The sequence below is a fragment of the Canis aureus genome, chromosome 31, assembly GCF_053574225.1.
Source record: "Canis aureus isolate CA01 chromosome 31, VMU_Caureus_v.1.0, whole genome shotgun sequence".
Lineage (NCBI taxonomy): Eukaryota > Metazoa > Chordata > Mammalia > Carnivora > Canidae > Canis > Canis aureus.
The window spans coordinates 18,973,756-19,001,300 of NC_135641.1; the positions used below are offsets into that span (position 1 = coordinate 18,973,756).

General features: G+C 36.9%; 1 protein-coding gene across 37 annotated transcripts in view; it reads left to right on the forward strand.

The window, feature by feature from the left end:
* Positions 1-27,545, forward strand: part of LOC144302453 (uncharacterized) — a 696,165-nt gene that overhangs the window by 188,565 nt on the left and 480,055 nt on the right. For all 37 annotated transcript variants that reach the window (XR_013369309.1, XR_013369306.1, XR_013369299.1 and 34 more), the window contains one exon: positions 1,697-1,766. The gene's annotated coding sequence lies outside the window, so the exon portion shown is untranslated. The remainder of the gene's footprint in view (positions 1-1,696; positions 1,767-27,545) is intronic.

Consider the following 27,545-nt stretch of genomic DNA (forward strand, 5'->3'; position numbering starts at 1 on the left):
AATCTAAATTAATGCTCGTGATTGGATGAAAATTAATCACCTGTCCTGCTCTAGTTCTTTGGATTAGTATTTTATCTTCACTCTCTTCTGAAAGAATCTTCATGGAATAGCACGTTTTATTCTGCTTCGTTAAGATTCTGTGTCTTTTAGCTCAGGTGCAGCTTAGGCTTTGAAAAGCCTTAGATTCCAAGTAAGTGCATGAGAAGCAGGCGAGAGGCTGGAAGCCTGAAGCAAATAACAAACGCACAGTCTACTGTATAATATCTGGAAGCCTGGGTTGCTTGTGATTCTTTTTAGTTTTTATTTTTAAGTGTGACTCTTGGTAGAAGCTTTGTCTTGAATACAATGCTGTTGTTAAGAGCGAGTGAAATGACTGGAGCTGTGCTGAGGAAAAAAAGTGGGCTGAAGGATTTAGAGCCGACCACTGCAACCCAAACGCTGCAATTATCTGCAGCTGAAAACAAGTAGCTTTTAATGTGTCCATTTGGCCAAGAAGAGAGAGGAGAATTATAGACCATTGCTCTTTCCTTTCCCGCTCTCAGACTCTGTCTTCTCCTTCTTTATATAGTTTATCATCCATAATTTCAGGATGTATTTTGCTTCTTTAAGCTGTTTTATCTGTAGGCTTATGAGGTCACTCATGTGTGAATTCCTTTGTTAGTCATCTCACCTTTTGCCTTGATGATAGAAAATTGATCAGGCCTAAAGTACAAGTTCAATAGACAACCCCCTTGGTCCTTTGTCTAGGAGAATAGCTACCATTGAAGGCCATGAGCAGGTTGCTATTAATATGACAGCCTGCTCTATCTCCCACTGTAATTTATAATGAAATACCTAATCTCCATTATTTTGATCCAAGCAGGCGATCCCATGAAAAAGTCTTTTCATCCAGTTCCCAATGGCTGTTACATGAGAAATGGCAAACCAATAATTTTTGTCAAGTTTTTTAAGCCAACAGAAATGCTTTTCCACTGCTACAGTTTCAAAAGGCACAGATAAAGCTCATTCACTGAGATGAATGAAAAAGCCATCTGGGGTTTTTCTTTTTGACTTCCTTTCCTTTTCTCCATCCTTGTAATCAAATTTGAGCAAAATCAAATGGGGCTTTCTATGAAAGTACCTTTTGTTGATCTGAACGAGCTGGTAATTTACAAAATACCCTTCCTTTGTGAGGAAGGCTAAAGAAAAAAAGAATCAGTAGCTTTTAAAGCTGGGCCTTAGTGGGACTCTAAATGCAATGAAAGCAGTCTGTGTTGAGAGATTGAAATGCATTTCAAAGCCAGGCCTGACTCGGGGTACAAGGAAGAACAGACCTATGTGCATTTTGTCGGAAGAAAAATGTGAATGGAAAAGGGAGAAAGGGAGAGAAACAGGGGAAAATCTGGATAATACATTAAAGTAACTGTAATTTTGGAGATGCATTCGTCTTACTGAAATTGTGTACGTAACCAGTGATACCGAAGTCGGATATTTGCTCCATCAGGATGCTCAACAATTTGAACCTTTACTTTAAAGTTTGGAGCTGCATGGGTTTATGGAGAAAGTCGGCTTGGGATGTGTGTGTGATGTTTTTCCTCCAACTTTTCCTTTTTCTTCTTTGCTTTGGGATCTTGTGGGAAGTACTTCAAGAAAACCTGAAGATGTTAATATTTCAGACAACTAATGCTTGCTATTTTCCCTCTTTTTTGCCTGTTAGATTTCCTCGTGGCAGTGATTCTTCTTCAGCCCTTTGAATTCAGAAGGATGGCATAGAAATCTCAGAAACAGTAAGTAATGTGTGATATTTTCTTCAATTACTTGTCATAGTCAGTTGTAATAAAGCTGAAATTTGGTTATTGGAGGAGTTGGGAATCATCATGCATGCCTAGAAGGAAAATAGGTTTTGTGGAGCATTTGCATTTTTTGATAGGAATTACTTTTGGGGAAAAAAAGGAATTGTTTTTGGTTTGATTTGACTGTTTATTACAATATTATTATTGTAATACTGAATGTGTTTTTCATTACTGCTCTATTCTCTATATTCTGATAGCTAAGTATTGTGAGGCACATAATGTATGCATTCTTAGCACAACAGTTTAAGAAACAATGCAGAAATTGCAGGGAACTATCTTTGGAGATGTTCAGTTTCTTGTTTCATGCACCACACAATCTTCCTCACACATTTATAGTTTTGATTCCTAGCAGTAGTATTTTCTAAGGACTTTTCTATTTGTGCTTGGAATAAAATTCTTCTATAAATTAAATGAGTTTTATTTATTCAAAATAAATATTCAGAGAGAGGCAAGAGTTGTTTTGATATTACAAACCAATTTTTAGGGTGGTTTAAGCATGTCTTATAATTCAGTCAAGCATTATAACTAAAATAACAATGCTTCATTTAAAGATATTTTCTCCCTTTAGGAAAGTGAAAAGTCTGTTTTCAGCTTCCTAAAATAAGACAGACATGTGTTTTCTGAAGACATAATTCTTTGAATTAGAGTACATGTCACAAGTATTTTTTTTTAATGTAGATGCATCATTGACATTTCTAAGTAATTATGGTGCATGCTTTCAATATGTAAACGCCTTAGAATGAAGCGATATGGGGCGGAATCAGTTCTAATGTCTCTGTGATGGCTTGAACAGCATATGCGTTTGCGTGGGCATTGCCAAAGCAAGTGTGACCTGAGAATTCCACCTAGGCAACCATGAGACCTTTATTTCTGGAGCCAAGAAACAAAACAAGATTAAATGAAACCAAGACCTGTTGTTTAACCCTTAAGGTGATCATCAGCATTTTTTAGAGATGCTGAAATGGGGAATGGGATCCAGATAGTTTTATAAAGTTCTCTACAAGGGCCAAACCCTTTTCCCTTTTTACTGTTCCTCATAACGAATCTAAATTCCTGGAAGTCTGTGTTTAAGATGAGATCTGTTTTCTCTGCCTTTGCAGCTTTAGGTCTCTTTTCCAACTTCCTACAATATTTATCTTTGCCTGTGGTTTTGAGCCATTTGCTGCCTCCTAATGCCTAACTTTAAAATAGCACACATGGCAAACTGCCAAAAAGGTGGCAGTGGGGTATTGGTTTATATTGGTATTGAAGTTCCAAGGTTGTTGTTACCCATAATTTACAACAATTGCTATACAACAGATGATTAAAACCTGAGGAGTGAGTGGGAGGGAGAAAAGTAAAACTAATTGGTGCTCTTCTTGATGGATCTAAGTGTGATTTCTTCCTCTGAAAATAAGTTGGATTGTTGTGTTGTCTGCATGGACATGATGTTCTAGATAATCCGTATGGTGCCATTGTAATTATTGCCTTCAATCTTAGATTGATAGAGAGGCACAATATAAAGATCTTTTGTTTGAAAGATGTAATTAATTATACCATATGCAGATTTTTCTCATAATATTGATTTCATTCCCTTTTATATAAATGAAACTTACTGTTAAATTAAAATTGTTGCCTTTTTTTAGCTCTTAAAAGAAAAGTTTATTGTTTAGGGGTGTCATTGTTGGTTTTGCTAATCCATAATTAGCTGGATTACCTGGGCAGTAATATTTTGTCTTTTGCTTACTAGTTTCGTGTCTTATAAGCATTTTGCCGAATTTATCTTTGTTTTATCTTTAAGTACTTTTGGTAAAAGCTAGAGGTATTTTATCTTGATATAGTTGTAAAGACTGTGTATAAAGACGTGGTAAGGGATAGATAATGAGGCCTGAAAATCAGCTAAGGTTCCTTCTTGCTCAGTCTGTCCAAGATTAATTGTTTCAAAGCTTTTGCTGGTGGTGCAATGAATGTTTCCTTTTTCCCTCAACATGGGTATAAGCATTATTCTGTAAGCACCTGCATTTGGGGGTACTGGAGAGCTAGATATTTTCTACCTAACCACTGGGGCAAGGGGAACCTTCCCAAATCTTTTGTTTGTAGGCCTTGTATTCCTAAATATAGCAATTGATAATATTGCACATTTTACCCTTTGCTAAGCCAAAACAAAAACGAACAAACACACACTCCGAGAAAGTTTAGAAATCCAGATCTTTGTGGTGTCTTCAGAAATTATCAGAGGGAAGGAAAAAAAGGACACACTTGTTAAGAGTCTGAAGTAACTGATAATGATTTTAAAGTCTTGTTTTTCATTCCATAAAATTAAAAGTTCCTTGGAGTTTGTGTCAGGAACTAAATGCTACCTTTTTAGTACACTAGTGATATTGAAGTTTCAGTGATTTAATGGGTAAGCAATAGAACCCAAAGGTGGAGAGACTTGTGCAGCCACACTCCTTCCAGGGTAGGATAGGAGTCCTGCCTCCTGCATAAGCTCTACCAGTAGAAGCTATTATCTGCAAATTGTTCTTTTATAATCTTGAGCAGTATCAAGTAAATCTGTCCATGCTTTGATGTACTGACAAGCTATATGGATTGCTTGACTAATCAGTGTGTGTTAAGAGGTCACATTCTTTAGTGTTCAGGATGCAGGAAAGTGGTTGGCCTGGTTTTAATTCCAGTTTTGTGTTGATGAAGGCTCTGGGATGATCACTGACATTTTTGGGCCTCGCTTCTCTCAGGTGTCAAAAGGGAATGTTATCTGTCCCTTGTTTGTTTTTTCTTGCCTCCTATCGATGAACAGACATTTTGCCATGAACATGATGATTGGGTCTGGTCAGCTAAGATGGTGATGACATAATGACAAAGAAGATAAGACCAGGTTTCCACAAACATGTGCTGCTGCTAATCCCAGATTGGAGTCACCTTTTTTATGACAAAGGTGATAAGGCAAGAGAGTACAGGGCAGGTTTTGATCAATGCCGAGGTCATTCCAATTGCTGGTCAGACAATTTCATGAAACTGTAAGCGTGGCAGCAGCATCTGAAGTGGAAGAAAATTCACAGACTCCCATATCATGCCCCAAAATTCACTATGGGGAAAGTGGGAACATAAGAGGCAGAAAAATGCTATCACTACACATATACCACTTTTTACAAGAACTTTGATGTAGGTTGTAATGCAATACAATAGTTATAAATAATAACTAAACTATTAGGAATAGAGAAAATATTAATTAATTTAAGACTCAGGAAAAAAAGTAACACACATATGAAGGCCATACATTTCAAAGGTTTTTTGTTTTTGTTTGGTGGTGTGGTTTTGTTTGTTTTTTGAGTCATAGACTTGGCCATAGTTTTTAGCAGCTACAACAAAAATGGCAAAAACAAATCATAATCAAAAGGGTAACTTCCATATAGTGAGTATTTTATACATATTAGCCCTAATCCTCACAACTACCCCAAAGTCTGTTATCATTACCTTCATTTTATAGTGGTGAAAATGCAGAATCAGAGATATTCAGTAACTTGCCTCTAATTACACAGGAAGCATGTAGGTATTTCTGTTTTTGTCCAAGGCCAATCCACAGCCACAGACCTCTGCTCTCATTGAGGTTCTCTAACAGAGTACACTTTCAAAAGAGTAGGTGAGCAATAGATTTTATTCAGTAAAATTTAACAGTATTTTTTACTGAAGGAGAGATGAGGTGGGGTGGGTGGGGAGTTTACTTTGCATATCCCACATTAAACCACTTGAACATCCCAGTTGAACATTCTCTTTTGTAAAGTACCTTCTTAGTTTGCCAACACTGGAGATTTCTCTCTTTGACCCTTCTTCCCTCATGCTCCATCCAGCTTTTCTACATGTTTTCTTCTATTTCTGGATCACCCTGCCCCTTTATCTATCTTCAAATACTTATACCTCTATTCTGCAGGAGCAATATGGTTTTGCCCCACCTCCTAAAACTAAGCCTAATACTATGCTTAACACATCCTCCAAGGCTTTCCTGATAATAGTACCAAGGATTCTGTAGCAATTGAGAAAATCCCACTACACATTTTCTGTTAGGGAAAGATATTTCATTGTGCTTTTGGTTATAGTTACCCCTGCTGATTAGTCCAGGGTGCCATAGTCAAACTTATAACATGCTCCTTTGTGTGGGGTTTAAAATAGGATGGAGGGAAAGCTGAAGTTAAGAATGAGAAAAGCAATAAAGGAGAGAGAAACAATTTACCTAGTAATATAATGCTAAAAATGATTTGAGTCTCCTTTTTTTTCCGTTGTGTCCCATAAATTCCTTTGTACATGGAATAGGAACTTATATTCTTAATTTACATATTAAACAAAAGTGTCAAGTTTACTTAAAAGATAATAGAGTGCTGATGTCTAGAACAAGGCCACAAACACTGAAAAATGGAAAACAAGTCCTCAGCTTTAACATCACAAAAGTTTAGACTTGTGGTGATACAATTGAATCATGATTAGGTAGTACAGCTTTTATCAGTTCAGCTTCTGTATACTCCTTTTAGAAAATTTGAAGAGAGAAGTACATGAATCAACTATAATGGTTCAACATATATAATATGTTTGAAGTTTGGGGCATGGAGTGAAAATTGAGAAAAATTTTACAAAACTTTTGAACCCCATGTTTGGAAAGTTTTTAGTGGGTCATTTACCTACACACTGGTATATTTTCTGTGTAGGTTTTTATCTAAGTTATTCAGGTCTTTGCTTCTGAGTTTTGGCTTAAACAGTTGATGTTACAAAATTCTTGGAGCCTTGAACTTGATTGCCAGCCAATGTATCTCTTTTAGGAAAGGGTGCCCAATTTGCCAGCCATTCAAAATTGTGTGTATTGTCATAGCTCTAATGAGTATGTCCTTCAAGAGTGAATTGAAGGCTAAAAATAAGTGCCTTTTAATATTCACCGACTCCTATGAAGTGCTCTGAAATTAATATGAAAGATGATAATTTTTTCTTTCCCTGAGACAGTTATAAGGGCAGATTTAATAATGCATAATTTATTTTGTTGGAAGGGCAAACTCTCATAAATATGTGCTAGATCATTGGGGGTAAAAAGATAAGGTTATAGTAACAAAAATGTGCTAGGAAGAAAATATCCCATAATGGCTTTCAAGTTTTTTTATACTGAAGGAATAGCAAAAAAGTACTTCATCTAGCAGAGTAGTTTATAGCATCCTAACAATTCAAAAATAGGATCTGTCAGGATGCAGTAAAATGAAGATGTGAGCACAGGAGAGTTATAAGCTTCCCCTTCAGCTTCTGCTGGGGAAGCCAGATATGGAAGTAAGTCCCTTTAAGCACATAGTAGACCTCTGTTTTCAACCTAGCTTGGATGACTTCCCCAGAACAACTTGGAAATTTTTTTTTTCTTTTTTTGACTACTGGGCATGGCCAAGGAGAGAGTCACTTGTATTTCCTCAGAAAAATCCCAAAATGGACAAGTTACTTTTCTGGCTTCCAGAAAAAAAAATGTCAGCTGCTTATAGGGATAGCATACTGTATAATCAATACAGTAAAAATGAGAAAAACAAATGGAAGGGATGGGGGTTAGAAGTGTGAAGGCAGGAGGGCACCTGGGTGGCATAGTTGGTTAAGCAACAGACTCTTGGTTTTGGCTCAGGTTGTGATCTCAGGGTTGTGAGACCTAGTTCCTCATTGGCCTCACACTCAGCATAGAATGTGTTTGGGATTCTTTCTCCTCTTGCCCCTCCCACCTGTGCTCACTCACGCTCTTTCTCTCTCTCTAAATTGAATAAATAAATCTTAAAAAGAAAAAAAATAAGTGTGATGGTAGGTTAGAGGAGAGAAGTTGAAGGGGAGGAAGGGAAAATGCCAGGTATAAACAAAGTTTTAAAATAATTTACGTAGGGGATCCCTGGGTGGCACAGCGGTTTGGCGCCTGCCTTTGGCCCAGGGTGCGACCCTGGAGACCCAGGATCGAATCCCACGTCGGGCTCCCGGTACATGGAGCCTGCTTCTTCCTCTGCCTATATCTCTGCCTCTCTCTCTCTCTCTCTCTCTCTCTCTCTGTGTGACTATCATAAATAAATAAAAAATAAATAAATAAAATAATTTACTTATGTTTTGATGCTTTTCTATAATTTGCTCAAAGTGTTTATTTCTTTAGTGCCCCTATGCTTAGGGGTCAAAACCATTTAAATACTTTATAACCTAAAGTCACACAATTTTAGAGCTGTACTCTGCCTAAGAGAGCTTCTAGCTCTGGGGTTTTCAGCTTAGAGGATGAGCAGTGTAAGAAGGGTGACTCCCCAAGGGGCTTGTCAGGATCTCCAGGTTGCTATATGTTATTTAAAAAAGCCTATTGAACATACTTAATATTATAATTTCATATTTGGAAAGTTAAGCAAATACTACTGTTTTAATAATTTAAACATCAGAAACTAATGCTCTACAGAACCATCTTGGTCTGATGTCTGATGGAGACATGCAGAGGGTTGGTCATTTTCAGCCTCCAAAAAGCCTCTGGGTGAAAGGTGGGCAGCTTTGTCAGAATGTATATTATACTGGGGGAGCATAAGATTTTACATATTTATTAAACAGAGAGCATAGGATAAAATAGGTTAAGAAACAGTGATCCAAACCAAGAAAAGCAAGGTGGGAGGTATGTTTTATTCAACAAATATTTATTGAGCACTCTACTGGGTTTGACACTCACTGAAGATGTCTGGTACAGAACTGGATAGGTAAATATGGAACTCAGGTGAGTTCTGGGCTGGAGACAGGAACTTGGGATCATCTTTCAACAGTAATGCGAAGTAAGTTAAAGATTGAGAAGTGAACACTGTATTTCACCACAAAGAGACTGTGATTGATTTTGCAAGACCATTTTGTGTGGAGGGATGACAGGAAGCTAGAATGTCATGGGCTAAAAAGAGATTGGGAGGTATGAGAGAAGAGGATGCATTTGTGACAGTCCTTTCAGGCAGTTTTCACTGGGAAAGGGAAGGACAGGCTAGGTAGGGTTGAAGATGTAGACGAACTTGAGAATTAAAGGACAGTATTTTTTAGATGGGAAATAATTGAATGCAAAGTATTCAATACATATGACACAGTTAAGTATTAATTCATTGGATATTTACTGAAAATGCATTATGAAGTGGAATATGAGATGAAGAATGCATAGCTCTTGCTCTCAGGGAGTTTGCAAAGTAGGGCACTCAAAAGGACAATCACTAATAATAACAATAGGCTAGAAATCCTATGGCTTATCAAAGTAGTATGTACAATACTATGTGGATTAGAATATTGAAGATCAAAAGTTATTCAGCCATATAGGATCAGGAATTATGAAGAATCAGGTATTATGGTGAAAGTAGACCTTAAAGGATAAAAAAATTGCAACAGAAGGAGTTTGGGAACCAAAGTGCAAGGAACTTGAAAGGCCGTGTTGGGTATTAGGTTATTATTATACAATAGTCTTAGAAGACCATGCAGAGAATATTGGACTTTATTTTGGCTTTGAATTCCAAGTTCATAGGTTTGGTATAATTTTGTGAGTAATTGGATGGTTTTTGAATAAGATAAGAACAAGATCCAGAGATCTACATTAGGAATATGTACTTGACAAGCATACTTGGAAATGTTTGGAGCAGACTGAAAGGAAGAAGCTGATGAGGAAACTTTTATAATAGACCAAGTGAGGGAATCAGAGGCTTAATCAGAGGAGTAACAGTAGGAATAGAATTAGCAGAAAGAGAATTAATTCACCCCTTAATATAATATTTATTTGTGCTTATTATGTATTAGCAGACATAGGGCCTCTAATCTCAAGGAGCTCCTAGCCAAGTGTGTGATGTAAATAAGTTGCATAATAGAGGGAAATACCAATGATAAGAGATAACATAGGTGGGATGTGTATGAAGGAAACTAGACATCAAGGGATTAAACTTTTAAGAAAGAGAAAATGATAGTTTAAAATATTACCAAAGGAATAGCATTAAAGGAGACCTGAAATGAGTCTTTTAGGTTTTGCAACATAAAGGATGTTAGCAGGACCAATTTCACTGAAGCAGTGGGGGAAGAATTAGAACTGTATGGATCAAAGATGGATTGGGAAGTGAGGACTTGAGTACAGGGAGACAGGAGAAACATTTTAAGAGATAAACTTGAGGCAGTTGCTGGGGCCAAGATATTGGAGAGTAAGAAAAGATGATTCTATGAGTTTAAGTCTCATGGAATGATGGCATCATTTGGCAAAATAGAGAATTTAGGAGAAAGACTTAATTTTAAGGGAGCTTTAGTTTTGCCCTTGATTGAGTTTGAAATATGGGTAGACATTTCATTCATGGTTTAGAAAAAGGGTACAAAAATTTAAAGAAAATTTTTAAAGAATGTTAAGGCTAGACACAGCTAATTTAGGTTTGCATGGTACTGGTAGTTGAAGCCAAGTTCCTAAAAAGTAAACTGTAGAGGGAAGAGAAGAATAAAGAGAACAAGAAGAGAAAGGGATGGGGAAGAGGGTAGAGGCCAGTGAAGGTGACTGAAACGGAGTGCTCAGAAAAGCGAAGAAGACCACCAGAATGAACTCTTATGGCAGCCAAGGAGAGTTCTGTTTTGTGGTTGTTTAATCTTTGGTGGTTAGAACATTATTTGCTATAAAGCAGAATAAGTACTAAGACAATGCCATCTATTTTTGGCAGGTAATAATTATTGGTAATCTTGGGAACCATTTGTTCCCAAATGAGAATAGCTGTTTTGATAGATTGAACCAAACAAAAGAAACCAAGTTGCAGGCAGTTAAGGCGTGAATGTGATTTCTTTTCTATTGTCTCAGGAAAGGATGAGAGAATACCTTAATATGAGATTGTGGCAGAGTTGAGAGAAGAATGGAGTATGTTTCTGTGTATGACTATATGCAGACAGGAATAAAGTCATCAGATGTGAGAACAGAAAGAGAAAGGTAGATAATTGATGAAACGTGTTTGGTTAGACAGTATAGTTTTAGCTTCTATCTGGATATTTCTGTCAAAATATAATGAGGCAATGAATATAAGGTATCTGACACACAGTACACTTTCAATAAATATGACCTATTAGTGTTTTGGTGTCGGATGAATGAAGAAAGCATTTATTGAGTGCCTCTTCTATGCCAAGTCTGTATTGTTTTACTTCATCTTGCTAGTGGTCTTCTGAGCTAGTTTTGTCAGCCAGATTTATATAGGAGAAGAAGAAGACCTAGAGGTTGAGGCCTTGCCTACGATCACAAGTCAGAAACTTGCAGAGCTGGGATTTGAACATAGGTCCACCAGACACTGAAGATACCACTAGGCTTTATAGGGTTGTTTTTTGACTAGTTTTGGTTTCATATAGGAGTAAAGGAAGTGAGATAAGTAACTTATAAATAGGCTCTGTGTTCTTAACAAGGTGGGAAGTGAGGTATCTGCTGAGAGTGAGGAGGTCCAGGTAGAGAAGGGATTGAGGAAAGTGAAGAAGACTTGAAACACTAACTGTACAGAATTAAAGTGTCATTAAGACATGAAGAAAAGAAGTAAAGTTTAGGCAGCATGGAATTTCAGTGAACCTTATTAAGGATACCTCAAGCTGAGGTCTCTGATACTGCAACAGGATCTTTTAAGTCAGGGATCAACAAACTTTTTCTATAAAGTGCCAGATTGTAAATATTTTAAGCTTTGTGGGCCATGTGGTTTCTGTTGCAACTACTTGGATTAGCTGTTGTGTCATGGAAGCAACCATAGTAATATGTAAACAAATGAGTATGGCTGTGTTCCAATAAAACTTTATTAATGTTAGGCAATGAAAATATTCTGTATGACATTAAATGATGGATACATGTTATATATTTGTCCAAACCCATATAATGTCCAAAATCAAGAGTGAATCCTGATGTAAAGTATGGACTTTGGGTGATAATGACATGTCAGTATAGATTCATCAGTTGTAACAAATGTATTCTGGGATGGGTATGTTGAAAATGGGGGAAGCTATGCATATGAGTGGGCAAGGAATATATGGGAATTTTTGTACCTTCTTCTCAGTTTTGCTATGAACCTGGAACTGCTCTGAAAAAGTCCTTTAAAAAAAAAAACCTTTACTGACACTGGACACTGAAATTTGAATATTCTCATATTATTAAATTCTTTAACATTTTTTCCAACCATTTAAAAATAAACCATTATAAGCTCAAGGGTGGTAAAAAACAGGCAGTGAGTCAGATTTGGCTTATAGACAATAGTTTGCCCACTCCTGCTTTAGTAGGTTGCTAGAATACAGATTCCTGGGTTTTATACTAGACTGACTCAATCAGAATAATTGGAGTGGGCCCTAGGAGTTTGTGTTTTAAAATAGCTCCCATGTGTCTTTTTATAACACTCTGAAACTAGTGCTTAACGACAGAGCTAGTAAGTGGGGAGTGGTTGTACATGCTTCTATGGAAAATGTAGAATCTTCAGGTGTCAAATCACTGAGTTCAATGTTCAGCAGCACAGGACTGGGAAGCAAAGAGGGCCCTTGCCCTCTGGGTAGGGCTTGGCATGGAAGGAATGGCAGAAGATGCAGGAGTGGAAGCTTTTAAGGTTGTGGTTAGTGCTTCACTGAATGACCATCCAGGGGGCCCAGGCTTGGCAAGAAGGCAAAGGCAGACAGGAGGAGGCTGATGGACTAAAAAAATCAGGAGGATTGGAGGGATTCATGATCATGAGAGTGGGAAACAGACTTGGAAAGTCAAAGCTTAGAAGCAGAACAGATGTCTGTGATTAGAACAGACTTTTAGAACAGGTGTGAACCATGTTGGAGTATGAGGGCTACTTTAGGAACTGACAGGTTTGTGGAGGTACATGTCATTGGAGATGAGAAATCAAGGACTTGTGAGGCTAGGGGCCTAATAAGAGTAAAGTCAACACAGTTGGACAACACAACTAGGTTGAGTGTCTAGGATAAAAACGCAAATGGTTGGAAGAGTGAGAGGGGCTTGCTTGGAGAAGGATGCATAATATTTAGAAAGGACGAGAACAAGAAGAGAAGAGATAGTCATCTACTCTGTGTTTCCTTAGTGGACTCATTTGACCTGAGCAACAAACTACTGAGATGAGCATATTCTCATGTCAGAGGTTTAAGAATTTGAAGTTCATAGAGGTTAAAAGTCTAAATTCATGCAGAAAATAAAAAGATAAAATAATCTCTATAACTGGGAAGCCCATTATTGTTTGTTTTATTTTGTGTGTTAGCTCCAGTAGGTTTGTGGAAGTACCTTCCTAAAAGCACTGTGTGGGGAAGATTCTGAAATAGAGACTAAGGTCTGAAAGAGAGAGCTGTGATTAATTAAGTTTGCCATGGGCACAGGAGGGGAGAACTGTGGCTTCCATTCCTGTATTTGTCATTCCTTAGGCATGTTAACTGCCTGCTCCAAAGGGAAAGATACTCCACTTTAGTTGGGGAGAGGGTAAATGAGCAGAGAAAAGAAGGTGAGAAGAGCATGCTATGTTTAATAGACTATGGCAGGACCACCTGGTTGGATGGAGTACTCATCTAGAGCCGTGGAATGAATAAGATTGGTGAATAGGATGATAAGTTCCAAGTTTTGACTTTGACTTGATCCTGGGAACAATAGACCGTGTTTTTGGTTTTGTTCTGTTTTCTTTTTACAAGAGAACCATGTGCATAATGAAAATGATGGTTTAGGAGGGTTAGACAGGTAGATGAGATAAGAGGTGAAAATAAATTAACAGAAAGGCTATTATTCAGGTATAAAATGTCAGAAGTCTAAATCAAGGGAGTTAAAATAGTGTATGAATAGCAGGAGTAGAAAAGAAAAAGATATTTCAACAGAATTATTAGAATTTGGTAACTACTTAGATATAGAAAAGGAAGAGTTAAGGATGACTAGGATAAGATCTTGTTATAAGTGGTTCACTGAAGCTGGTCCTTCCTGAGAAGAGTTTCTAGAAAGAGTCCAATAATCAAATATATTTGTAAACACTATATACTCAGTCCCCATTGAGGAGATTCCCAAAACCCATTAGTATATAAAAGGTTCTAGAAGTCCTAAGAAAAGAAACATTTGTAATTGTATTTAACCCAACTTTTCTCCCATTTAATTGAACATGTATCTATTTCTTACACAACAGTATGAAAATATAGCAAACCCTCTGGAAAATGCTGGAGAGAATTGTGATGCCACGGTCAAAAATAAGGAAACTTTGTGAAGAGGAAATAATGAGTTGTGTTTGGGGCTATATTGAATTTGAGAGCAGCTGTCTTAGAGTGGAGACATTCTAGAGCTCAGTGAGGGGGTTGAGGCTAGAGGTGGATTTGAGACTAATAAGCATAGAGGAGAGTCTTGAAGTTGAGATGGTCTATCAGAAGCTCTTTCCTGGGGCAGAGGGGTATAAATGTCAAGTCTCTAGGTTAGGGACTGGGAGATGGTAGAGGAGGCAGCTAAAGGGGATGTGGGGTCAATGGCTAGACAAGTGTAAGGAGAACCTGGATAGGGCAGTGACATGAAAAGTAAGGGAAGAAATAATTTTCGAGGGAGTCTATGGTGTTAAATGTTGTAGAATATGAGGAAAGGCCACTGCATTCTGCAAGAAGGATGTTACTGGTTTATCTAGCAGTCAGTTTGTATTGGTGCTGAGTATTCATTCCATAAAAGGTTATTGAACATATTCTCCAAGAAAACAATGTGGCTCCTGCCCTTCAGGAGCTCCAACAGTCTCCTGGGGAGACAACTGTCTCACACATAAGTGACAAATGTGCTAACAGAGGTGTCAAGTGCTACTGAAGCATGGGAGAGGAAGAAGCTATTCCTGCTTATTGAAAGCAATAAATGCTTTGCGAACAATAGTGGTTCTTGGTAAAATTGTGAAGTTGGGGACATGTGTCTGTGTGATTCCTGAGTCCAAAGTGTCTGGCCTCCTAGTTGTTGCATCTTCTTCACTTGCTTGAGCTTGCCTAGTGACCTCTTGTTCTTAGGTAAGGCTCTAAATTATTCATCCCTTTGAAGCCATCAGTGATGGGACATTTAACATATTGCTTCTCTCTAGGTATTATTACATTATAAAGTGAACAAAGCCAGAAATAAAATATCTACACTTCTGAGAACGTGTTTTTTTTTTTTCCTACACACAAAATTGAAGCTTAAAGTAAAAATGCTTAAATGACATTTTAGCAGACTAATATTATGTGACAGAGTGGTTAAAATATTATGTGTATTATATATACAAATAAAAATATATCAGATGTATATATATGCTAATGTATATATACATAATATATTTTGCATATATGCACTAAATTGTACTCACCAGATTATTGGATAAGTGGTACAATATGTTCAATATTTAATTGTTTTTAATACACTCAAGGCGTAACTTGCTTGCATGCACACCTGCATCCTCTCCCTCTCAATAAATAAATAAATGAACAAATAAATAAACTTTGAAAAGTGAGTGTATTCCGAGAAACAAGCCATATGTGTTTCTGCAAATGACTCTAATGTATTATGTTGGCTTCAGAAAAGGTTAACAGCAGAATGACCCAGTATAATAATAAACTTGCAGCTCAGTAAGATTCTCATGCCTCAGAAATATGAATAACAGAGTAATTGTCATTTATGAGTAATTTCTGTATGCCAAGCAATTGTTAAACTATACTATGTACATTATCTCATTTACAACAAATGTGGTAGTAAATATTATCCCAGATTTATAGATGATGAAACTGAGGCTCAGGGAGGACAGGAAAGTTGCCCAGCATCACAGAGCTGGGATTTGAATTCAGTCTCTGCAAAGACCATGTTCTTTTTACCGATATACTTGTGAAATTCTAGTACTGTGATGAATTGTCTTTTAAGTTGGTATCAGCATTCTCTCAAAATGACAGAAAGAGGGCAGCCCAGGTGGCTCAGTGGTTTAGTGCTGCCTTTGGCCCAGGGCCTGATCCTGAAGACCCAGGATGGCGTCCCATATCGGGCTCCCTGCATGGAGCCTGCTTCTCTCTCAGCCTGTGTCTCTGCCTCTCTCCCTCTCTGTGTGTCTCTCATTAATAAATAAATAAAGTCTTAAAAAAATGACAGAAGGGGATCTCTGGGTGGCTCCGTGGTTTAGCGCCTGCCTTTGGCCCAGGGTGCGATACTGGAGTCCCGGGATCTAGTCCCACGTCGGGCTCCCCACATGGAGCCTGCTTCTCCCTCCTCCTGTGTCTCTGCCCCTCTCTCTCTCTATGTCATCATAAATAAATAAATAAATAAATAAATAAATAAATAAATAAATAAATAAATAAAATAAAATAAAATAAATCTTAAAAAAATGACAGAAGGAAGTGGTAGACTATCAACAATTTATGATAAAACTAGACTGGGCTGTCTGGGCATTAGGGAAGAATTCCAAGACATTCCCTTCATCACTTTGCCCTCAGGTGTTGAATTGTGGGACATTTTGAAATTCCTTGAAGGAGTCTTAAATTTGAAACAGGTATAAGGCCAGAAAGTGAGTAGATGCTGAAGGCAGTGGGGAAAGAAATTGCCTGTCATCTTTGCTCATGCTGGAGGTATATGGTGGGTGAAATACTGGATGAAATAATACATGATCATGAGTAGTACACAGGAATATTGGCCAACTATGTCCTATGTTTCAGGCTATTTTTTTTTGATTTAAAGAATTTTTATTTAAATTCTAGTTAGTTAATATACAATGTAATATTAGCTTAGGTGACAATATAGTGATTCAATAATTCCATACAACACCTGGTGCTCATCACAAGTGTGCTCCTTAGTCCCAACCCCTATTTCACCCATCCCACCACACCCCCTCCCCTCTGGTAACCATCAGTTTGTTCTGTGTATGTAAGAGTCTATTTCTTGGTTTTCTTTTCTCTTTTTAAATTTTTGTTTATTTTTATTGTTTTGACAGGCTATTTTAACTTATAGGAAATAAAAGTCTTATAAGGTCATGGTTAAATTCCCTCTTGTTTTGGATTAATTTTACCCTGGGCAAATTGAACTCAATGCTGTGTGTTTCAGGGAAATTTAATCCTCACTTTTCTCTGCTCAGAATGTACCCTCCCATTCCCTTGATCCCTTACCTCTGTTCCCCACATAAAGAGCTCCACTTTTATTGCCGGAACACCCTTGTTCTTTTGTCATTGGGTTTGCTTTACCCACTCCTACCTTTGGATTGTTATTACGACATCCACCTGTTTCAGTTTTGCTTTGCCCTATGTGAGGGGGATGCATCTTCTGGGCCAATACCTTCAACAAAATTTGCTCTTTGCTTTTAGAACTTTTGTTGTAATCTTGTACAATAGCATACTCCTATTCAGGTATGTGTATGCACTGTGTGTGTGTGTGTGTGTGTGTGTGTGTTTAACTTTAGCCCAAGTGCTTTTATTGCTTATTCTAACTCTCTCGAAACTTTATGGTTTTAATTCTTACTTTTTTATCAGGTGCTTATTTAAGACATTATTGTTAAAGTTCTCCCAGAATGGTCTCTCTTCATCCTTATTATCTCTGTTTTTCTTTATTCCTTCATGTTGTCATCGTTTTCTGTCTTATTTCTTCCCTGTCTTTCCTCTTGTTTGTGTCTTCATATTCTCATTTTTTTTTCTCTTATAGAATTCTGGGCTGAATTAAGTTTTTCTTGAAGGATTCTTTATTCTTAGCTTTCCTCCAAAACACTCCTTTTTCTTTTAACCTTAATTTTACTCTTATTAAAGTCCCCAAAATCCATTAACTTTTTTTCATTCTTCATCTAAAAATCTTTCCTTCAACCTATTCCAAACCCATCAGATGTTTGAATCACTTCTTCACCTCTGACTTTCTCTTGACCTTCTCCCAACTACTTTTGTACCACCCTCTACCCTGAAATTGTACTTGCCAAAGAAGTTCTAATGACTTCTTCCTGGACAAATTGAATGTTCTTTCATCTGTGATCCTCATCTTCCCTGGCAATAATTCTATCCAGAGGCTGATAGATCATCTTTGAAATTCTTTTGAAGCAAGGTGGGCTGCCTCTTCTCCTTCTCCTTCTCCTTCTCCTTCTCCTTCTCCTTCTCCTTCTCCTTCTCCTTCTCCTTCTCCTTCTCCTCCTTCTCCTCCTTCTCCTCCTCCTCCTCCTCCTCCTCCTCCTCCTTCTCCTTCTCCTCCTCCTCCTCCTTCTCTTCTCCTTCTCCTTCTCTTCCTTCTCCTTCTCCTCCTCCTCCTCCTTCTCCTTCTCTTCTCCTTCTTCTCCTTCTCCTTCTCTTTCTCCTCCTCCTCCTCACCTTCTCCTCCTTCTTCTTCTTAACTAACAAAATATCTTCTACAGTGTGCATCATTTTGTTTCTTTTGCATGATAACATGCTGTTTGCATTTCTTTTGTTTGTTTGCATTTCTAATAGCTGGTTTTTTAAAAGATTTTATTTATTTATTTATTCATGAGAGACAGAGAGAGAGAGAGAGACAGAGAGAGAGAGAGGGGCAGAGACACAGGCAGAGGGAGAAGCAGGCCCCATGCAGGGAGACTGACATGGGACTCGATCCCATGTCTCTAGGATCAGGCCCTGGGCTGAAGGTGGTGCTAAACTGCTGAGCCACCTGGGCTGCCCTCTAACAGCTGTTTTTAAATAGACATTTCAGTCGGTTTTGAGTGGTCACTAAATGGCTTTGTAAATTTGAGCAGTCTTATTCCCTGAAGGACAGATTTCTGAGTCAGTGTTGTAGCCACATGCACACTATAAATTTGCCTAAATCTAATTTGCAAATTGTTACCACAGTCAGCAAATCTAAGTAAATGACTTATTGGAAATAATTTCCTGAGTTATCTTGGTTTTTTAGAAGCAGACTTGAAACCTCCCCAAACTCAAATTCCACTGAAAATTAGAATTTTAAATATTTCTGAATTAAACTTGGAAGAATGAAAATTCCTTTCCACAAATATATTTAATAATTAAAATTATATTAGCCTTTATGGCTCTATAAATATATTTTTTACTTTTTTAATTCTTTTGGTTCTTGGCAAATTTTGCCATCATTATGAACAACAAAGGTAAAAAGGTTCAATTGATTAAGGAAAAAATGGTTTAGAAAGTATGAAGATTGCGGATCTGTAACAAAGGCCTTAGAATTCCAAGTTCAGGCTGCCACTGTCTATTTTTGCCTGCTAAGTGCAAGGGGATATAGCCTTAGACTTCTCTTACTCTTTCATGCAGGTTTATGTCACTCTTACTAACATCATTTAAATATAGCTTTCTTAATTCCTGAGAAGGGTGCTGAAAATAGTGTTTTGACTAGTAAAATGGAGAATACAAAGAATCCGCAGACAAAGGCGAGATATGCACTGACTGATGTATGTCATTTTAATAACATAATTACTTGATAAGCACTTACATGATTTAGTTACTGATCTTCAACCTTTCAGAGCCGAGGAATGAATTGCTGATGTATTGTACTCAGGTACTGTCAAAAAATTTGGAGCAATGCTATATTCTGTGGTATTTTAGGGGGCATATTCCTGAGTTGTATCATTAAGTAGCTCATCATGTAAAATAGGGCAGTTTAGTGAAAATATTTCGTAGTAAAACCAGATTGTTTTCTGAATTGATGCTCTCCTTAATTTCTCCAGGCTAGATACATTGTAAGTAGGGAAGGGAATAATCTACAATCTTTTTTTCTGATTTATGAATAACTGGAAAAAATGTAGAAGCATGATCTATTCAATGTTCTATCAGGATTATGCAACTGATAACATTCTTTAGACTATCAAGTCTAAGCTTTGTCTCTGCCTTGAACTGAGACTTGTCCTAAAGAAGAGTATGTCTTCTGGGGGATCCCTGGGTAGCTCAGCGGTTTGGCGACTGCCTTTGGCCCAGGGCACGATCCTAGAGTCCCAGGATTGAGTCCCGCGTCAGGCTCCCGGCATGGAGCCTGCTTCTCCCTCTGCCTGTGTCTCTGCCTCTCTCTCTCTCTATGTCTATCATGAATAAATAAATAAATAAATCTTAAAAAAAAAAGTATGTCTTCTGTGGCCAGAAGTAACTAACTAGTAAACATACTAGTTAGTCTATCTGCAATGAAATGATGTGCTTGGAGCAAAGCACCCAATGTGATCCGACTTCTCTTATATAGGTGCAGGCAGGTTAAAATGATAATTTTTTACAGAATTGTAGGAAGTAAATATCAAGTGCCCCCCTCAGTGCCTGTCACCCAGTCACCTCATTCCAGATGAGTAACCTCATCTCAAACTCAATGGTGATAAATGTGGAACTTGTGAAACTGGGACCATGCTGACTGGTTAGACCATTAGAGCAAAAGCAAATCTGGCTTTCAGCCCACACATTACTTGTATAGATGCCATCAAAGGGCAGGTTTGGGTGAACATCCACATAAATTCTTATTTCTCCTTGCTACCCTAGCCCAGGTTACTCATAGTTGAGAAGAGGTATGTGGAAGGCCCAGGTATGCTCCTAGCATTGCATGCAGGTTGTTGCATCAGAGAGGTCAGAGTGGCTCATCACTCAGTAAGCCATGGGCTCAATTCCAACAATTGAGCTCTAAGTTAGTTAACTCTGTTGGTTGTGAAATCCAGTGATGTACTGTCCCTACTAAAGTCTGTAAATCATGGCTTTGGGTACATTTTGGTTTATGGGCCTGTCAAACACCTATCTGAAGTAGTAAGAAAATTAGAGGATTTCCTATGCAGGGGACAGAAGATTCACACATTCTACCAATGAGCATTCCTAGATAAATATGAGATAAGAAATGCCTCTTGCTTGAATTTCCTGAGAACTATTAACTGCATTTCTCAAAAAGTGGCACATGCAGCAAGAAGCAGCATACATTGGTAGAATTCAGTCCAAGACACTGAGGAGGAATGGCTGTGGGTGACATATTTAGGGCTCTGGCCAGGAACATTGGTAAGCATGAGTTCTACCTGGTAAAGCTGACATCAGTTAGTGTAACCCATTCCTTTTCTCCTGGGGATCACTTCCCTGAACCAGTACCCAGCCATCTAGTCACCTCAGTAGACAAGCTTGGGGCATTCCCTCTAACAGGTCCTAAGGAACACTCATTCTGTTTAAGCTGGTCTTGATCACATTTAGGCAGAAATCCTAAAAGACACTTAATAGATTTTCTTCCTGTCTAGGAACCTGTTGGTTTGGCTTTTGTAGGAATCTATTTGGGAGGCAATTCTGAATTTGCAGGTAGCTTATGATTGTGGTCTCTTGTCATAGTGATTTGGGAGCTTTGGCAGAAGGTAAGGGTGATTAATGGTGGCATGGATAGCCTAGATATATTTGGATGGTGTCAGTGCACATTTAACAGGCCAAGTAGATTTTTGTTTCTCCCTCTCTCTTTTTTTTAAATCCTCACATGCAAGACTGATAAGCTTATTCTGAAAAAGTTCCAAAGGGATAAAATCCCATCCAACCATTATTCAGCCATTTCAGTGTCTAACAGCTTTTAAATATCCTCAGATGTCTTTTGCTAGATAGACAGGGAGCCATGTTTAGAGCATAGGATTAATTAGGATTACAAGGGATGTAAAAATTATAGTTTATTAGTTTCAAACTGTTCTAGGGGAGGCAAATGGAGGTCTGAGCAGGGGGAGCAGTGGCCCTTGATTCTCATCCTCATCACCCAGATGTCGTAGCTTTCATTTGGACTGTCAGGTTAGATTCCTTTGTACAGTGCATTTCTTGGCTTAAAAAATGTCTAAAAACTATTGGTACAATTTATTTTCTTATTTGTAGATGTAGAAACTGGTCCTCAGAGTATTAATGTGACCTGCTCAAGAACCTGTAGGCATTGAATCAAGGCAGAATTTTGGTTTTTTTTTTTTTACCCTTGACTAGTTTTTTCCCCATCTCCTAAATTCTCAGTATGATTCCAGGGCAACCAATGGCCTGAGTGATCTAGTTTCATTAGAGACATACTAGTTTCATGTGAATTTATTAGGGATTATAAAGAGGAAAATATACTGATGTTAAATAAACTTGGGAAAGCATATTTAGCTTTCCCAAACTATAGTTTTGTCTACTTTAGTTCTCCCAACATTTTAAAATATAATAATGCCAATTTCAAACCTTTAACAATGAGAAACAATATGTGCCAAATTTATTTGACTATGGAATATTCTTTTCTTGGAATAACTTAAGGGGCCAGTTTTCCATGAAACACACTTTTGGAAGCACTCTATTCAAATACAGTTGTCAATGAAGATCTTCAATCATTGGCAATCTAAAAGTATTTTGGATGTAGGGTGTCTTAAGCAAAATGTGTTCATGATGAATTACATATGTGATGTTACTGACTGACCAATTGGAAGTTGAGAGGGAAGTTACCCAAGTAACTAAATAACTACAATTGTTGAAAATCTCCTTTAGGGAAATAGTGTTGGACAATGCAAATCTGGTGATACTAATTATATAGATGTTGTTCTAGTACTTGAGGGGAGGCCACAAGTCCCTTTTTTAATTCCAAATGGGTGGTGAGTGGGGATCCTCATAGTTAGCAAAACTTCCACCATTATAGTCATTCTCTGGGTTACTATTATTCTAAGTAAAAATATCGTTATCATTACCAACACCAAAGTACTAAACATGCCACTCTAAAATATTCTATAATTTTACAAGCTTATTTAATAGTCAAAAGAGATGGTACTGCACATAAGTTAATAGCACAGGCTACAACAGCAGACTTCCTGAATTCATGTCCCTGCTCTGCAATGTATTGGCTCTGTGATCTTGGTAAAATCACCTAACTCCTCTGTGCCTCATTTCTCTTGTCTATAAAGTGGGGATATTATTTTTGGAATGCAGTTCTGAATTTTATCATGATTTTTGATTCTTTGAAAGGAGGTAGTACCAAAGGTTAGAAATCAAACCTCATCAAACATGGAAACTATGGTACTTTGCATTTTTTCCTAGTGTTCCTCTTAATCCCCACTGTGTGACCCGCTTTGAAGACTCTCTAACCTTTATCTTACATGTACTGGTTAAAAACAAAATCTCTTTTCAAATTCTTATTTATTCCTCAGAATTCTTTATTAGCATTCTTGACAATGACTTACACAGTAAGTACAGAGCCTATTCTTTTTTTTTTTTTTTTTTTTTTTTAAATTTTTATTTATTTATGATAGTCACAGAGAGAGAGAGAGAGGCGCAGAGACACAGGCAGAGGGAGAAGCAGGCTCCATGCACCGGGAGCCCGACGTGGGATTCGATCCTGGGTCTCCAGGATCGAGCCCTGGGCCAAAGGCAGGCGCCAAACCGCTGCGCCACCCAGGGATCCCTACAGAGCCTATTCTTAAATGTCTCAATAAGTGAAGTTCTACAAACTCCCTGGGAAATTTTAATTTTTATTCATAATTTTTGTCTTCTTAATTTCCCAAAGTAATTTGATGCTTCTCTTAGTAGTTAATTTTACTTTTAATTTATAAAGTTCATATTCATTTGGGACCTGAATCACTCTTCATTTCCTCCCAAATAACCTGCACAGTGATGTTTTATGGTCCCAATTTATTTTGGCATTTTACAAAAGAATAGAGTCCCAACCTTTTTCCTTATAATCCAGATTGGGTTTATGCATTCTATTAAGGATTTGGTTGCTGTTGAGTAAAGTAGAAGTATAATTTTACAGTTATTTTATTTAATACTGTGTATTAGAATGGGACCTCAAATGTAGAGGCATTTAGTTTTCTTTTTGAGCCAGACTCACATGTTGCTTTGACTATCAGTGCCATGCTTGGATGGCAGTTCCAAGACCTCCTGGTATTGTCTGCAGATCAGTTAATAGTAAGCACATGGTTGAATAATTTAGTAATACTGTCAGTTAATTGAATCCCAGAAGAAAATTCTTCTATTCTCCAACTGCTGAATAGTTATAATAATTGTTAAAGCATCTTTTATCATATTTTGTTTCACAACTTACAATTAGAGTATTTAATTATCTCAAATCTAGCTAATCTAATTAGCTCTTCATGGCAAGAAACATCTCCGGATGTTTACCATTGTTTTTCTCATTTTGTAGATGAGGAAACCTGTAAGGACTCCTACTAGATTTAGAAAAATGTTCATGTAAAATTCCTGAGGATATCTGGTTTTAGACCCTAAATATTTAGGGATGTTTAATGGGCTGGCAGGGAGTATAATTAGGAGAGTGTTCATATATTCCCCTGTTTATCATTTCATCTGAAGTTTGTTATTTGTTAAACAAGAGTTAGAATATATAGTAAATGTACATCCAACTTTTAAAAAATCTGTAAACCACAATTATCTGAGCCATTCTTTGGATCATTGACTGTAATTAAACAAATATGAAGAAAAACAAAGTTCTGAGTCTGCCATTAAACATTCAAAATATGGAAATGTTAGAGATTCAGATTTTTTGGCAATACTCCAGAGCTTTTGTCCAAAAATCTTCTCTTACTCTGTTGTTCAGTGTAGCTGTGTTTTCTTTCTTTCTTCTTTCTTTCTTTTCTTTCTTTCTTTCTTTTCTTTCTTTCTTTCTTTTCTTTCTTTCTTCTTTCTTTCTTTCTTCTCTTTCTTTCTTTCTTTCTTTCTCTTTCTTCTGTCTCTTTTCTTTTCTTTTCTTTTCTTTTCTTTTCTTTCTTTTCTTTCTTTTCTTCTTTTTTTCTTTTCGTTTCTTTCAGGTGGGGAGCAGAGGGAGAGGGAAAGAGAGAATCCCAAGCATGGAGCCCAACTCAGGGCTTGACTTCATAACCTTGAGATTATGACCTGAGATGAAATCAAGAGTTGGACTCCCAATGATTGAGCTACCCAAGAACCCCAACTTCCTCTAATATTTTTTAAATGGGAAATAAAAGCAAAAGAAACAGAACTCAGCCAGTCACCAATATTTATGGAGAGACTACTGAGGCCAGAACATGGTCCCTAATGTTCTGGGGAATTGTGAAAAATATTAAGTCCCAGGTCCTTAGAAAAAAAATTCACTATTTTATGGAGAGTAGGGGTAGATAAAGAAATGTCAATCCTTAGACTTTACTTCTATCTCTCTGGAAGGCCTGAGATAAGGTCATTTCATAAGGCAAGGACAGAGAAGCCTCAGGAAGGGGAGAGGTGGCCAATTTAAACCATGGAAGTAGAAGCACACAAACTGTAAATCAAGGGTGTGTGTTAATCTCAGAAAAAAAAAATCACACACAAAAAAAAAAAAACAAAAAAAACCTCTTCTAATTTGAGAAATGAAACTAGTATCAAAGTCTTGGCTCTTTTAATGACTGTTTATGACAAGACATAGGCACATAGATTATGTTTAAGCATCACTGCTATTTCCATATTTCCAAGATAAAGGAAGATTCTCTAATTAAAGAAGGCCAGAGGGTTACAGTTTCTCATCATTCTGGATAGGGTTTTGTGTCCACCAGATGGGAAGAGCGTAGATGGAATTGTTCCAGTAGTTGAAGTTTCATTGAGGAAAATGGTTTTTTTCATGCCTAGTCAAAAGAGAGATAACACTTTTGTCAGCTGATCATGGGTAGATTAACAGTGGTATAGGCTTGCTGTGAGTTCTTCTGAAGGCTGGTTTGTAGAGGAGGCCCTTAGGTGTCTTTTCTTAAAAGGCCAGTAGATACAGTTCTGATACTTATCTAGTGACCGGTTAGTTAGTGGTTGGACTTCCCAGATGAAAACGATAGAAGAGAGACAGATGGTACTCTGCTCATTTTTTGAATGAGAAAACTAAAGGTCAGAGAAGTTAATTATATTTCCTGAGGTTATGTGGATAATTAGCATGGGCTTGGGATGTGCATAAAAGTATTTCTGACTTCAAAATCCATTCTTCTATTCTAAAGATAATAAGGTAGATATGATAAATGTAATAGATGAAACAATTATAGAACATAACAGTGGATTCAGAGACTGAGAAACTAAAGTTTGCTTGAGGAAATTGGAAGATAGTGATATACACAGCACAGGGAAGCATTTCTCTGTGGTTCCTCACTTATTGCTAGCTGTTGACTTGGTTTGCATCAAGATGCTTTAATGCATCAAGAATGTTTCTCAAAGTAATGTATGGACTCCTTATTTTAATTATATAATAATTATTTATTATTATCCTTTATTATTATTAACCTTTTTATCATAAGAAATCTCCAACACAAAGAAGTATAGTATAATTAACTCCCATATACTCAATACTCAGCTTCAACAGATTTCAACTATTTTGCCAAATTTATTTCACCCATTTTCTCAACTTTATCATTATTGTTTGCATGAATATTTTAAAGGATCAAGCATTCTATTGTTTCACCTGTAAATGTTTCAGTATGTATCTCTAACAGTAAGAACTTTACAAAATATAACAATGATGATATTATCACTCTCAATACAATTAGTAGTGTCCTTTTAGAATTATTTAATATTCAGTCCAATTTCAAATTTTCCTGATTGCTTTAAAAATATATTTAGTCTATTCAAATCAGGATCCAAACAGTCCACACATTGCCTTTAGCTGTTCATGTCTTAAGTCTTAGTACTTTATACCATATCCATCTGCTCCCTGCCCCCAACTCTTCATGCCATGAAATTACTGGAGATATGGATCCATTTGCCCTGCAGAATTTCCCACATTCTGCATTTGGCTGATTGTATCTTTATGGTGTTGTTTGTTTTTTGTATTGCTCCTAAGTCCCCTGTGTCAACTGTAAACTGGTGATTAAATTTGGAGGCTAATTAATTTCAGGTTCTGTTTCTCTTTTGAAGGAAAAAAAGTTTTTTACTTCCTATTGTCTCACATCATGAATCCCATTATAATTGGTTGTTTTACTTAACTTTGTGCAGTGGTTGTGGTATGTTAGCCTGATCTCTTCATTATAACTGTTCCATCAAAATTTTGTTAATGACTTAGCAGGCATTAAGTATTCATTGCCTTGGATAATTATTCCATTAGGAGTATAAAATGGTGGTTTTGCAGTATTATTATTATTCCTTTTGCATTAGCTGGAATCCTTCTGTAAATAATTTCCCATCACTAGCTTTTTGTTACCCTGAAATACAGTTTTTACAGATAAGGCAAGATACAGGTTTGATTCCTTCATCTAATTTATCAGTTTTCATGGTAATGGATCAGTACCCTAGTAACCTCCAATGGTGACCAATTAAGCTTTCTTTCATCGTGACCATGTTAGTCTTTGATAAATTTCTAGCTTTTTATCACAACAGATACTGGAGGCTAATCTTACACATTTCTTGATTTACTTGGAATCAGCCATTTTTCCAAATACCTTTGGTTCCTTTTATTGGGAAATGGTATTTAGGAGTAACAATCTGAGAACCAGAGAAAAAACTTATGTAGTCATGCTAACATTACAATTTAAATGGAAAACTATGGATTTTTTTTTTTTTGCTGAACTTTTACATTTTATGCTTATGCATTTTTTTTCCATTGGCTTTTAACAATAATAGAAAATAATTACTTATTTTCTTTACACTACAATATACATGTAATAGGTATACTAATGACAACACCAGCATTAATGTTAACAGACTGCAATTTAAGATTTCATTGATGTTCTTTCATTCTTATAATAAATCCCATGAGAAATATACAGTCAATATTCAATATTGAAGTTATTTCAAGTATTTCTGTTCTCTGTGTGGTTATGCTACCAACATGATGTACAGTTCAGTTCATTTGTTTTAATTTTTAAGAAATGCTTTTCCCATTTCTGATTGATTTTTAATTATGGAAAATACTTACATTGTCCCAAATTCAAAACTATGTAAAATATACATTAAATCAAATGT